We start from the raw sequence: 12,102 nt of genomic DNA on the forward strand, positions 1-12,102 counted from the left end.
ATTACTTTTTAGGCTTTTAATTACCTTTTTAAAGCTTTTTTTTTTGACAAATGAACTTATTACCACATACAAATGTAATTCAAAGTGGGTGCAAAATCTTTAGTTTAATGTGGATTTTCTCCACAAACAAAGCAGAAAGCAATGCAAAAGTGATGTAAAATGGAAAACAAAAAGACAAAGACAAATTAAGAACCTTGTGGAAGTACAAAGCACTTTTGAAACATTAACAAATTTTAAGTGAAGAAAATCAAACATATTCAAGGACTTAAAGTACCAATACAAACCTTGTATATCAAATTAAAATTTGTCTTATAATAATGACTGACTGTTTTATTTTTCGTGAATTAAAAGAAAAGTTTTAATGTGTCACAATTCATCATTTTTGGACGAAAAACAAACAAAAAAACCCTGATCAGCATAAACAGGATAAATAGTAGATTCCACCCTCTCAGGGAAACACTCTTTCCTGTTGAAAGGAAAACGACACAAAAATAACTTTCAATAATTGAAGTTGGTTCATTCTACAAAGATACACAGGAAAACTTTTAAGGAGGCCTATATATATTTAATGGCGTGTTGTTTTAACCTGAACACTGCCTAAATTCGTAGTGTTAAAATTGATCTACCATGATGTAGTGAGAATCTGATAAAGGACCCCCAACACACACTTGGGTGTATTTATGTGTAGCTTGTTTTGTTGTCGTTGGGTAACAGAGGACCCAAATACAAGACCGAAGAGAGGCAGTGAGGCAGGCCAAACAACACAAACATCAACTGATGCCAGGGGTTATGAAAACCAAAGTAAAAAACTTAAACAGAAAGTCATTTTTAACCATGTTATGAATTTGATTTAAAAAGAAAAAGTCTAGTGCTCAATTTGTTCTGTTTTGCACTTTTGTGATTTTTAGCTATCTATTGCCACTTGTTTTGTTTCTTGATGTAATAAAACGGTAGAATTTAGGCTATAATATTAGGAAGAATTTTCATTTGATTTAAACATCGATAATGATTTGTCATGAATCACAAAAGTCTTCAAGCACAAACCGAGATTAGAGCCACACTTTAATTGAAACATAGTGTAGTATAAAATCTTGAGACCAGATTTGACCACATTTTGAAAGTCTTGTTCTTGTTTAAGCCTCAGGTTGGCTGGAATTATGAAATCTGCTACTTTTCCCAAAGACCGAGACGGCAGCTAGAACACAAGAGTGAAACTTTTAGCTGCACTCAAAAGGCATCCAATAAAGTATATTTTTTTCTTTGAAAATTGCAAACCTGCCACCTGAGCCCTTATATACTGAACATAAGAAGATGAGAGGAATGGGAGAACAAGAGAGAGAAACAGTTTCCAGTGCAGCTCTGCTAGCTGGGGAGACCAGACCATCTTACAATGACAACACCTGCTGGAATACAGTTGCTGCAAGGCAAGTCGGTGACAGAAGAGTCTAAAGGATGAAACTATACCCATGTTTTTTCCAGCTATACCAAAGTGTACCTCACTTTTTGCTGAGTCATTCTTTTCTGCAAAACCCTGCTGTAGTTTCTGGTCAAATGTTGGAAGATAATCATTGTCTAATTAGACTTTGAGTTGGTTTTGGTTTCAGTTATTCAAAACACCCAGAAGTTCTTTATCACATTCATGCTGTACTTAATCGACATGAAGATTACAGTTAAAAACAATGCAGGAAGTAGATACTAAGAGTTTGAAGAACTGACTCAAATTTAGTTTTTCCTTATCCATAATCGACTTGTTTGTTTTTCTCCTAAAACAAAAGCTCTCACATTCTTCAATCTCTGCAATCAATCGATCTCTGCAAGGGTTTGCGTTTTCTAATAATGAGTAGACTTAGGCGAGGTTTGCTTTTGATCTCTTTCAAAACACTAATCTTTAAAAGAGAGATAAGAGAGAGTACAAATATGCACCACAGCCCCTATGTCTAACAGTAAGCCATTTGATCTGCAAAGCAGTAAACCACTGCTTATCTCTCAAACTATCAAAATACACATCAAAACACTTGTCAAATTGACATAAGTTTATCTCAGCTATTATGCATGTATTTGTCAAAGAAAGCGGGGGCTGTGCATGCTAGCACCATGTTACTATCAGAGTTTTAGACGAGGCTTGCGTTGTCAAAGCGAAATGTGCTGAGAAAACGGGCAAACGTCTAAAAATATGCTGATCTTTGCTTCTAGGACTCAGTCGAGGAGAGGACCTCATGCATAATTCAAACAGTCACTGCTACCCTGACAATGAACGTTTATGTAAACCCAAAGTGAGATAATGTGGTGGAAAAAAAAGAAGGAAAAAAAAAAAGAGAAAGGCAAATGCTAATTCACCTCGCTAACAATATGAAGATGACGATTTGCATACTGAACCGCTGTTTCAAAGGTTAAAGAGGGAGAGAAGTGGAATTAAACAGAAAATGCTCTCTTGATAGGAAGATAAACTTTGTGAAGAGAGCAGAGTGGTGTCATTCCTCCTGTGAGGAAAGGTCACCAAAGAAAGAGTTCTGAATAGATGTAATTAACTCTTGAAGGCTTTTTTTAGCAACGGCTCGGCCGGGAGGGTCTGCGGTCCCGGTAGAGATGAAAAATTTCATTCGACGCATCTGACGACAGCTGCCATGTTTACCGTCATGTTGCGACGAAGACGGTGAAAACAGATAACTGTGCGCTCCTGAGTGCAGCTGGGAGGGACTGCTTTTGCGGGGACTAGAACCGGGGCGTGTGCCTGCAGTTGCACCAAAACACAGGGAGCGACGAAAGACGGCGAAAGGTGAAAGGTGAAAGCTTTCCACGTAAGCAGATGGCGACACAAGTTGAAAATGTTCAACTTTCGCCGTCTTTTGTAGCTCCCCCATCGAAAATGTACACACACGAATTGCGCCGGCCGGTCGCTCGGCTAGATGAGGACAAGCGGCCGTCGCCTCATCGCACAAGTCCCATAGGAAATAAATGGAGAGGGATGTTTCTAAATTAACACTTAACACAAAATACTTCAAAACTTCCTGAATATAAAAACTTGGAAAAGTGAGACTCTTCAGACATGATAAGTTTGAGACAATAAAACAATTTCATCAATTTTCTTTTTAAAAAACGTGCATATGGTGCCAGTTTTTGATATTTCAAGCTTGCAAAGTTAGGCATGGTGATTAATTGCGATTAATCACAACCGATTACATTTTTTTAATTGATTGGCATGTGTGCGTGTTTGTGTATATATATTTATGATTTTCTCATGGCTATCTCTCCATCGCTTTCTAACTGCTGGTAATTGAGGAGTGTAAAATACAATTTTTTTTAAAAGAAAGCATCTGGATTTCAGCAAGTAAGTACTACTCAATGCATTTACATGAGGTGCAAAATGACTCCATTAACCAAATGTATTTCAGTATCTTCTAAAAGGAAAAAAAAAAGGAAAACTTTTTTCTCTAGCAGTTTTAATAGGCACTTGGGCTGTGATGCCAATTACATGATGAACATCGCACAAGCTGGCACCTGCCTGACTGCAAATACCACAAGTGGCGTAATGGCCGAGAGCTGGAGACCGAGAAGAGGATGGAGATGGAGCAGATGCTGCCTCACTTGTGCTTTCTGTGAAACTAGGCTGGACATGCAAAAACATGTTTCACACATTTAGCTTAGCGGTGCCTTCTTGGGAAGATGACTGGCTAAAATCGGACACCTTTGTTGTTTAAGTGGACAAGAGCGATGCATTTGTTAGTAAGCCCGAACTCTGTGCTTGCAGTGCTGAGAATTATTGTGTTCCTTAGTTTCTTTTGATTGCATCAGCCTTTCTATTCTACGTTAGTTCAGTCATTTCCCAATCATTGTCATTTATTTATCCCTTGTTTCTAGTTCCCCTGTGGTGTGCCATCCCTCACCTCTAAGCCACTCACTCTCTCTCTCCCCTCACACCGGAAACCCGTTAGCTAATCAGCCCAGGTCTTTTGTTCCAGTAGTCACCCCTCTCGGTATTTAAACCCCTTTCCTGCTCACACTCCTTGCTGGTTTCACCTGTGAAATATTGTTTAATTAATGTCTTTGCTGTTCCTGGTTCCTGTTATTTTTGTTTTGATCTGGCTCCCTCTGTTCTCCATGTTTTGTTTTTTTTGTAAGTTTTTGTTTTTCTATTCTTTATCAAGTCTTCAAAACCATTTGGGTCCAACACAAACATCAATAATGGCAGGTTTAGAATATGACATTAGATTATTGTACAATGCTAACCCAACTAACAACTGAAGGAAATTATGACCAAAAAAAACTTTTATAATGATGAAGTACAAACAAAAAAGATTTAAGAATGGTCATTTTCTTCTATTTGTCTAAGATGGGTTCCCAACAATTTCCTTATGACTAAAGCGGACCGCAATGAGAACAATTATCAAGAAACAGAAAAAAAAAAAAAAAAACACAATGGAATAGTAGATAACCTTTAAGGACAACAGTGGAACTTGTGTGCATCCTGTTTACATCTTGTGAAAAGCTAAAAGAGCAACTCAGAAAACAAAACCGGTATTCATTGTGGTAGAAGACGATGATCAGTGGATACTTTGCAGCATCATGGCTCAGAAAGCTTGCCAAAATTGATAAAACCATGAAATTTGCTCTTCAGCTAAAAATCTCTGAATGAGAATATCCAGCTATCAGTTAATGATCTTAAGCCCAGGGCTTACTGGGGCTTTGCTGCAGGGCAATGATCCGAAGCACATCAGCAAGTCTGTCTCCCAGTGGTTCAAGACAAACAAAATAAAGGTTGTTTTAGTGGCCTAATCAAAGTCTGGACATAAACATGATTCACATGCTGTGTCAAAGCTGTTGGTAAATTTAAGAGCATTCCAATTAAGCTTAGATGAAACAAATTTGTAAAAAAAAAAAAAAGTGGGCAAAAGTGTAATCTTAAATGGTAACTGTTAGTCGTCACAAAAACAGGGTTTTTTTTGTGATATCGCTATGTCCTTAAATAAAAGAAGAAATTATTTGAAAGCTCATTTAGTTAGCTCTTTTTTCCAATAGTAAAATTTATTTGATATGAATCAAAAACGGAAGAAATCTTGAAAGTTTGCAAGACCTGTGTCTGTAAGGACATCACAGTTTCAGATATCTAGCAAACACACACACACGCACACCAACGTGCACACACACAGATGTATAGTCAATCTCCACCCGTAGCCAACGGGAGGTAATCAAGCTCCTGATATGCTCTAACCAGATCCATTAAGGAGCTAATAAAGGCTCTGGGTGAGTTAATTAATGACCCCCAAGAACATCATCTGCCTCCGGTGCTACTGCTCAGACGGCCGTCTCCGACTCTCACAGAGTCGCGCCCGAATCAAAACAAAAACAGCACCGGCTGGGCGTAGTTGGCATTGTTTGTCATCTTCTTTTCTGTCGTTGTGACAAATGACTGAAGCTCCGCTGATTGCAAGATGAGGCGTTTGTTTGTTGCCTATCTGTGCACACCACGGTGATTTGCTACCCCACTCGCTCCCTTGAAAACACAATTTCTCCAGAAGGCCTCACAACAACAAAAACTTAATAATTGATGCTAATGTGGAAAAAAAATTGAGAGAAAGAGAGACAGTGGGAGCAAATCAATTAATAGGACTTTGTGGGAGCTTATGGAGATGAAAACCGCTGTTGGTTTTCTGCTAGTCACTCGATTTTGTTCTATACGTTTGTAGCCCTGCACATCTTTCTTTTTTTTTCATACTTTGGGAAATTTTGTAATTGAAATGATAAATGCAGAATTTAATTTAACTTGAAAACCGTTAATCTCTCTCTCTATCTTTCTCTCTCTCTTTCTTTCTTTCTCTCAATCTATTCTTAGAATTGGATTGCTGATGTAAATCATCTGTTTCCAGCACAAGTCCGTGTGATTTTACTTTTTAATCTAATTCAAGTTAATCTTCAGAGATTATTCGTCAATATCCATAGAAAAGTAATACAAAGATTAAAAGTCAACACATGGTCACAAGTTTTTCCTCTGGTTGTGGGTCCTGGTTTTATTTCACACCTTTTTCTTTTTTTTTGAAACTCCCATTTGGATGTGAATTGGCCTCTCCTATCTTCCTGTAACTGTCTTGCAAAGCGGTTACCCAGTCTTGTGCGAAATAAACCAGAACCCACTAACGTCCCCCCTCCCGACTCAATCCCTCAGACTCACTCTTTTTCTTGACATTTAGCAATGTGCAAGCTATGCAGACGGAGCTCGCTTGTTTACAGGGTCATTAACGTTTTCTTGGAGTCTCAGCATCCAACAAATGTGGTGATTATGGTCCACAGAGGGGCCTCTGGTTTGAGAGAAGCAATAAGGGGTTCATTGCTGCCGCCGTCATCACAACGCGCTGGTGGCATTATAAAACTAACTGGCTATCTTTCCACTTATTCATCAGCCTTTGCTTAGCAGACTCAGCCCTTACTCAAGCTTTGCAAACCCCCGTGGAAATTAATGAGTAATTAATTGGCATTTACTGTATCCGACGTGGCCGTGGAAACGCCGCCACGTTCGCAAGTGCAGCCGTCCTCAGTCAAATGTTGTTAGTGGTCACCGGGATTGCTGAAATGCTGAAAGGCCGCCACATTCATATTAGCACCACACACACACACACACGCCCACGCACATATCTAGGGTATGCCATTGGGGAGACTTAAAAGGATTGAAGAAAAATAAATTATGAAGGAGAAACGGAGCGTGGGGAGTGTAATGCGTGTCTTTTTGGTCTACTTTAACACTTTACTGTAAATCAGAGAAAAGAGGAGTAAAAAGAAAAAGTCTTGCTTTCAAACGTATGTCATTTATTTTGATGGAAAAGGTGATTTGACACTCAATGTTTAGTTCTTTATCACCAGGTAGATTATTCAGTGCCTGGACATCATCTAAATCTAAATGTTCTGGTCTTTACCAGGTTCAAAAGACATTTAAACCCAATCAAAAGTGCACTGTTGCACTGTCGTTATTTATGGAACAGAGATTAGGCCAAAATTGAAAAGCTGCGCATAAAAATCTAGGTTGCGACGAATGATTCAGCAGCTTGTAGAACCAGCTTCAGTAGCAATCGCTCTCAGTAGTCATTTTCTATATTACATTATCAATCCATCATATGGGGGTGAAGGACATTTAGCCCACTCTTCTAAATAACTTTTTTTTTTCTTATTAAAGAAACAGCAAAAGTGTAGTTAGTTCTTCCACTTATTGCTTTTCCTTTCTGGTTTTATTTTGAATGAAGAAATAATAGCGGCTTAGAGCGTGCTGCTTTAGTTCAGCTCAGTTTTGCATTTCTTCATCAGTGCTCACCAGACCCGTAAATCTGAAGGTCACGCTGACAAATGAAACCCCTCATCAGCGTTCCTACTCAAGCTACTTATCAGAAATTTCAAAAGCTGCCATTTATTTCTTTTTCTTTTTCTCGCTTGAACATGTTACAGAAGTGCAACAAAAGAGATTGTCAGTACTTATAATCTCTGGCAATAGGCCCGGCCACAGGGTTGTGATGTGCTGCTGCAGATATTCCATTGCAACTTCTTGAAGCGTCTGTTGCCAAGTCCTTTTATTGTTATTATCGCCGCGATAAAGCAGACAGCTGGCATTTATTTTCCTTTCTACTCTGTTATCCCTCCTCTCTCTTTCCTCCCCCCCCCCCCTTTTTTTGTCTTTGTTCATCCGTTGCACTTGCACGCAAACAAACCGCAACCCTCATAAGCTCTTGAGATACGTCTCCATATGACGAGGTAACCTTGCAAGCACACAGACGCTGAGGCGAGTAGACGGTATGCAAATACAGACAGGGACTGAATTAATCAGCTGCCAGGAGGAAAATGTTAACAATCCACTTACATTTGTTTAGGCTTCATCCTAACATTTCAAACTTGGGGGAAAAAAAAAAAAGGACAAACTTTATGTTTTTGGTTTTAATTCAGGACTTTAACTTTATACATGTGGTGTGTTGAAGATACAGAGATTAGCGAAATACTAACTCAGAAGCTTTTAAATGTTACTTCTATTAAACACCCTATTTATTTATTTATTTTTTAATTAACTTTGATCAGACAATGATTTCCACCTCACATCTCACTCTGCAAGCCTTTAGAGTCATACTTTCTCAATGCTGTGTAGTGGGAGCCAAAGCTATTTAATCTACAGCAAGTTTAAATAAATGATTCATTTCAGTTTTCTTTTTTTTTTTTTTTTGAGTAAATCTTAGCAGATGGATGATAGTCCATTGAAATACTGGTGTTATATAACCCACAATAGAAGATGGGTTTTGAGAGGATTATTGTCATCATATACAGTGACCTGTTTGATATGTAGTCGTTGAAATAGATGGTGTTTTTGTGAAGTTACGGCCACAGGTGTCAAATTAGGTTATTGTGATTTTATGTGGTAGTCCAATACGAAATGGCCCATAAATGGGAAGAAGGTTTTCCAAGTATTTTTCAAAGTAAAGTTTGAAAAATGTGGCTTTCATTTTTTTTTTCCCCATCCCTTGTTATCCTTCTAACAGCTTTGCACAACTAGAGACTGAAATTTCAGCCCGCTCAAAAAGATTTAATGAGGAGAATCAGTTAACATAAATTTTCCTGTCTTAATTAGATCTAGGTCTGGGCTAGCTCATTGTAGAATACGATATTAAGTTAGATATTCAAGGTTTGTTGTACTACTTTATGATGGATTTGATGCACTATTATGGATGCATTATGTACTTGGAGAGTTTTGTTTTGTTAATGCCTAATATTCACCATTGAGATGCAGAAAACCAGCATAGGAAGAGGACCTGGTCGGATACCGCTGACATAATGGGAGGTATTAAAAAGAAAAAATAAATAAATAAGATACTTGCAACAGATGAGTAAACAAAGAAGGATCTCCATTTGGTGGAAAACTGAAAGCTCCTGGGAGACGGGGAAACTTTCCTCACATTATCTCAGCCTCTTATCCAAACAAACTCTGACTCCCTCACTATTCCTCCTCTACAGGACGGAGCTGGAATTATGCAAACCATTAAACCCTAAAAACCTGCGTTCAGAACTATCCTGTTAAATCACTTCACTTATTAACCCTAGTAAAGAATTAGGGTCTTGATGGTACAACAACAAATGTTTTACCTACAGAAATAGTTATTATTTTACAAAAGAAATAAAACAATCGCTTTGTGCAGCATCTTTAATTCTTCCTTGTAAGTTAACAGCAGTGCCTCTTTTTTTAACTTTTACTCTAGGTTCAGGTCATGATCATGACATAGGGCAATTGCATAGAAAACTATTCTACATTTTTATAGCATTATTCAGAAAAATACAATAAAAATCGTAATGTTCTGCTTTTCAGTCATTCATTACTTCCTGTTGGTCTATCAGAGAAATTCCTATTGAAGTGCATTAAAGATTTTAGTTGTAATCAGAATGCGATATAGTTTACGGTGTGTGAATGCAGATATGAGGCAATTTATTAAGACAGTTCCGTCTCGAGGTTCGAAAAGAGGTGAGGGCATGTTATTAATAATGAAACCGTCACGGTTTATGTTTTGCACAGTAACGCATATTTGTCATGGACTTGACAGGTTATGGCTGAATAATAAAATAGGTTGTAAACAGGAAGCATGTCTCTCCCTGCTATCTTTACTTAGTTTTATCAACAGAACTCTAGCTGAGTTCCACAATATCTTGAAGGCACTGAATAATTCACAATTACATTAATAATACTTTCCATGTATGTATTGTTGCTCTGTTATTGCGTAAGACCTCGCCCTCCAGTAGTCACCCTAAATGATGCTGTTTACAATTTACCGCTCTCATAAATATTCAGCAACCGCTGTATCTAGCTAAATATCATTTATGTCTTTGCATAAAATAAATTATTTCCAAGGAGGAAATTGAAAGAGAAAACACTGGCCAGTATTCTTGCGCTGATAAGCCCTAGTGTGTCGTTTGTTCTGCCTATGATAGGAAATGAGTATGTGTTATTATAAAAGCTTTGGATACAGATGAGAGGACCCTGTGTTAGCGTTTTACCATTGAGCAACTTATCTTCACTGCACACTCTCTTATTTTCAGTTTTGAGTTGTCGCGTCTGTGTTCTCTCAGTACAAGTCGTCTAACTAGGTTTTCTTTCATACTATTTAGTTATTCCAGGAAATACATTTGTAACACAGAACCCAATGACGTTCTCGACTGATGTCCTTTGAGCCTTCTCGTTCGGAGAAAATGCAGAGTCTGCTGATTTTGTCGAGTAGTTTACACTACGACTCATTTGACATAATTACGTTCTAAATGGAATATAATCAACATGAGCATAAATCTGATATAGATATAGTGTGTCCAATTTACGGCAAACAACTCCAAAACAAAAAACTGCCTAAGAGGTTCACTGCTATCCATATATGGACGACTAGGAAATACTTAACTACTTGGAAATTTTTGTTTTCTGTATTTGAAAAAGTTAGGTAAAGAAAAGTGTAGAAAACATGTAAAAAATATATATACATATATACAAAATGTTTACAAAATTTATCTAGGCTGTTTCCTCTCATTTAAAAAGGTGAGGCAAGTTTACCTTTTATCTTATGTGATAAGATCTCTCTCTGACTGGGACCAAATATCAACTATTACGTTGAGACTAAATTTATTATCAAAACTGATAAATTGCAGATATTTCTTGTAGTTTTTTAAAGCTGCATGCACTTAGACAAATTTCTATTTTTAGTTCAAAGTTCTGCCTTTGATTTCTCGTCTTAATCTTGTTGTGGATAAGAACTACACTTGCTTTCTGCTTCTGTTTCCTGCCTCTCCTGTTACAGCGCATTTGGACTCGAATTTGCCATTCCGTGTTAAGTCTTGTTTTGATTCCCATTCCCTCGCAGACCTCAAAGTGCAAGGAGCTTTGAATGGGAACAAGAGGTTATCCCACCATGTGCAGAGTTGTGTTTTGAAGTGCGTTCTTCAAAGAAAGCTTCTCTTGGTAAAGCACTGCTTAAGCTTCTCTCAGAACCGTTTATTGTTTTTAGGTATGTGTGAGTTTCTACATTCAAAAGCTTCATTTTCTGTCACCACCCAAATGTGTGGCTTTTTCTAAGTCAGCAGTAAATCAGTTTCTGACGAGAATTAAATGCAGTTCCTTGGCAAAATGAATAGGGAAATGTTTCCAAAATCACATTATACTTTCTCCTGTTACAGCCACAATTTTTATGTATTTATTTATTTAAGAAAATACAATTTTGCAAGATCCTCCCACCTGAGTAATCATGGGCCTTTTGATTGCTTCTCTGATTAATGCTCTCTTTGCCCAACCCATCAATTTAGGTAAATAGCAGGGGACACACACACACGCCCACACACAAAAAAGGAAAGATTTGGTAGTATTCATGTTCCAGTACTATTTTGGTACACTTCAATCAATAAAAATAAATACAAATGTGATGTTTGGTACTTCAATCGTAAGTAAATAATTCATTTTGTCATTATTTCTGAAGTTATTTTAATTAAAAATCACTTGAGTAGATATTTTGTTTGAATCTTTTCAATGAGTGAGTAATAGAGACAGATATGGTAAATCTCTGGATAGGTAATTCAGTGATATTCAATGATATTACCCCATTGTCAGTGCTTCGCAATATTTAAAAAAAAAAAAGACTTTGCCCATGATTTGAAACATACCCCTTTGATATTATGACACCTCCGTGTCCCAGCTGCACCTGAATGCAGCATGAGCAGCTCTCATCAGCGGTATTTTATGACATGCTTGAACAAACTGGTTGCTACATGTAGACGTTTGGACTTCAGCTGGGGTTTAATTCACTCATGAGACATTAATCTTAGTTAAAACGTTGAACAGGGGATCAATATCAGTTGCTGTCATGGACTGGAGTTTATATGACATGCCTTCAGGTTTTAGTTTTTTGGAAACCTGTTTTTTTTTTTGTTTTGTTTTTCCCCCACAGTTGCTACATGTTGGTCAGAAGAGTCTAAGATTTTTAATTCCAGCAACAAAAATTAGGTGAAAACTATTTGGCAAATAATTTTAGGTATGGTGAAGGATTTGTCATGCTGTGGGCCAATTTGAAGAAACAAGACATTTCGCATTTTAGTCTGACAGCGAAAAAACTGAAA

Source organism: Xiphophorus couchianus, chromosome 24 (assembly GCF_001444195.1).
Source record: "Xiphophorus couchianus chromosome 24, X_couchianus-1.0, whole genome shotgun sequence".
NCBI classification, from domain to species: domain Eukaryota; kingdom Metazoa; phylum Chordata; class Actinopteri; order Cyprinodontiformes; family Poeciliidae; genus Xiphophorus; species Xiphophorus couchianus.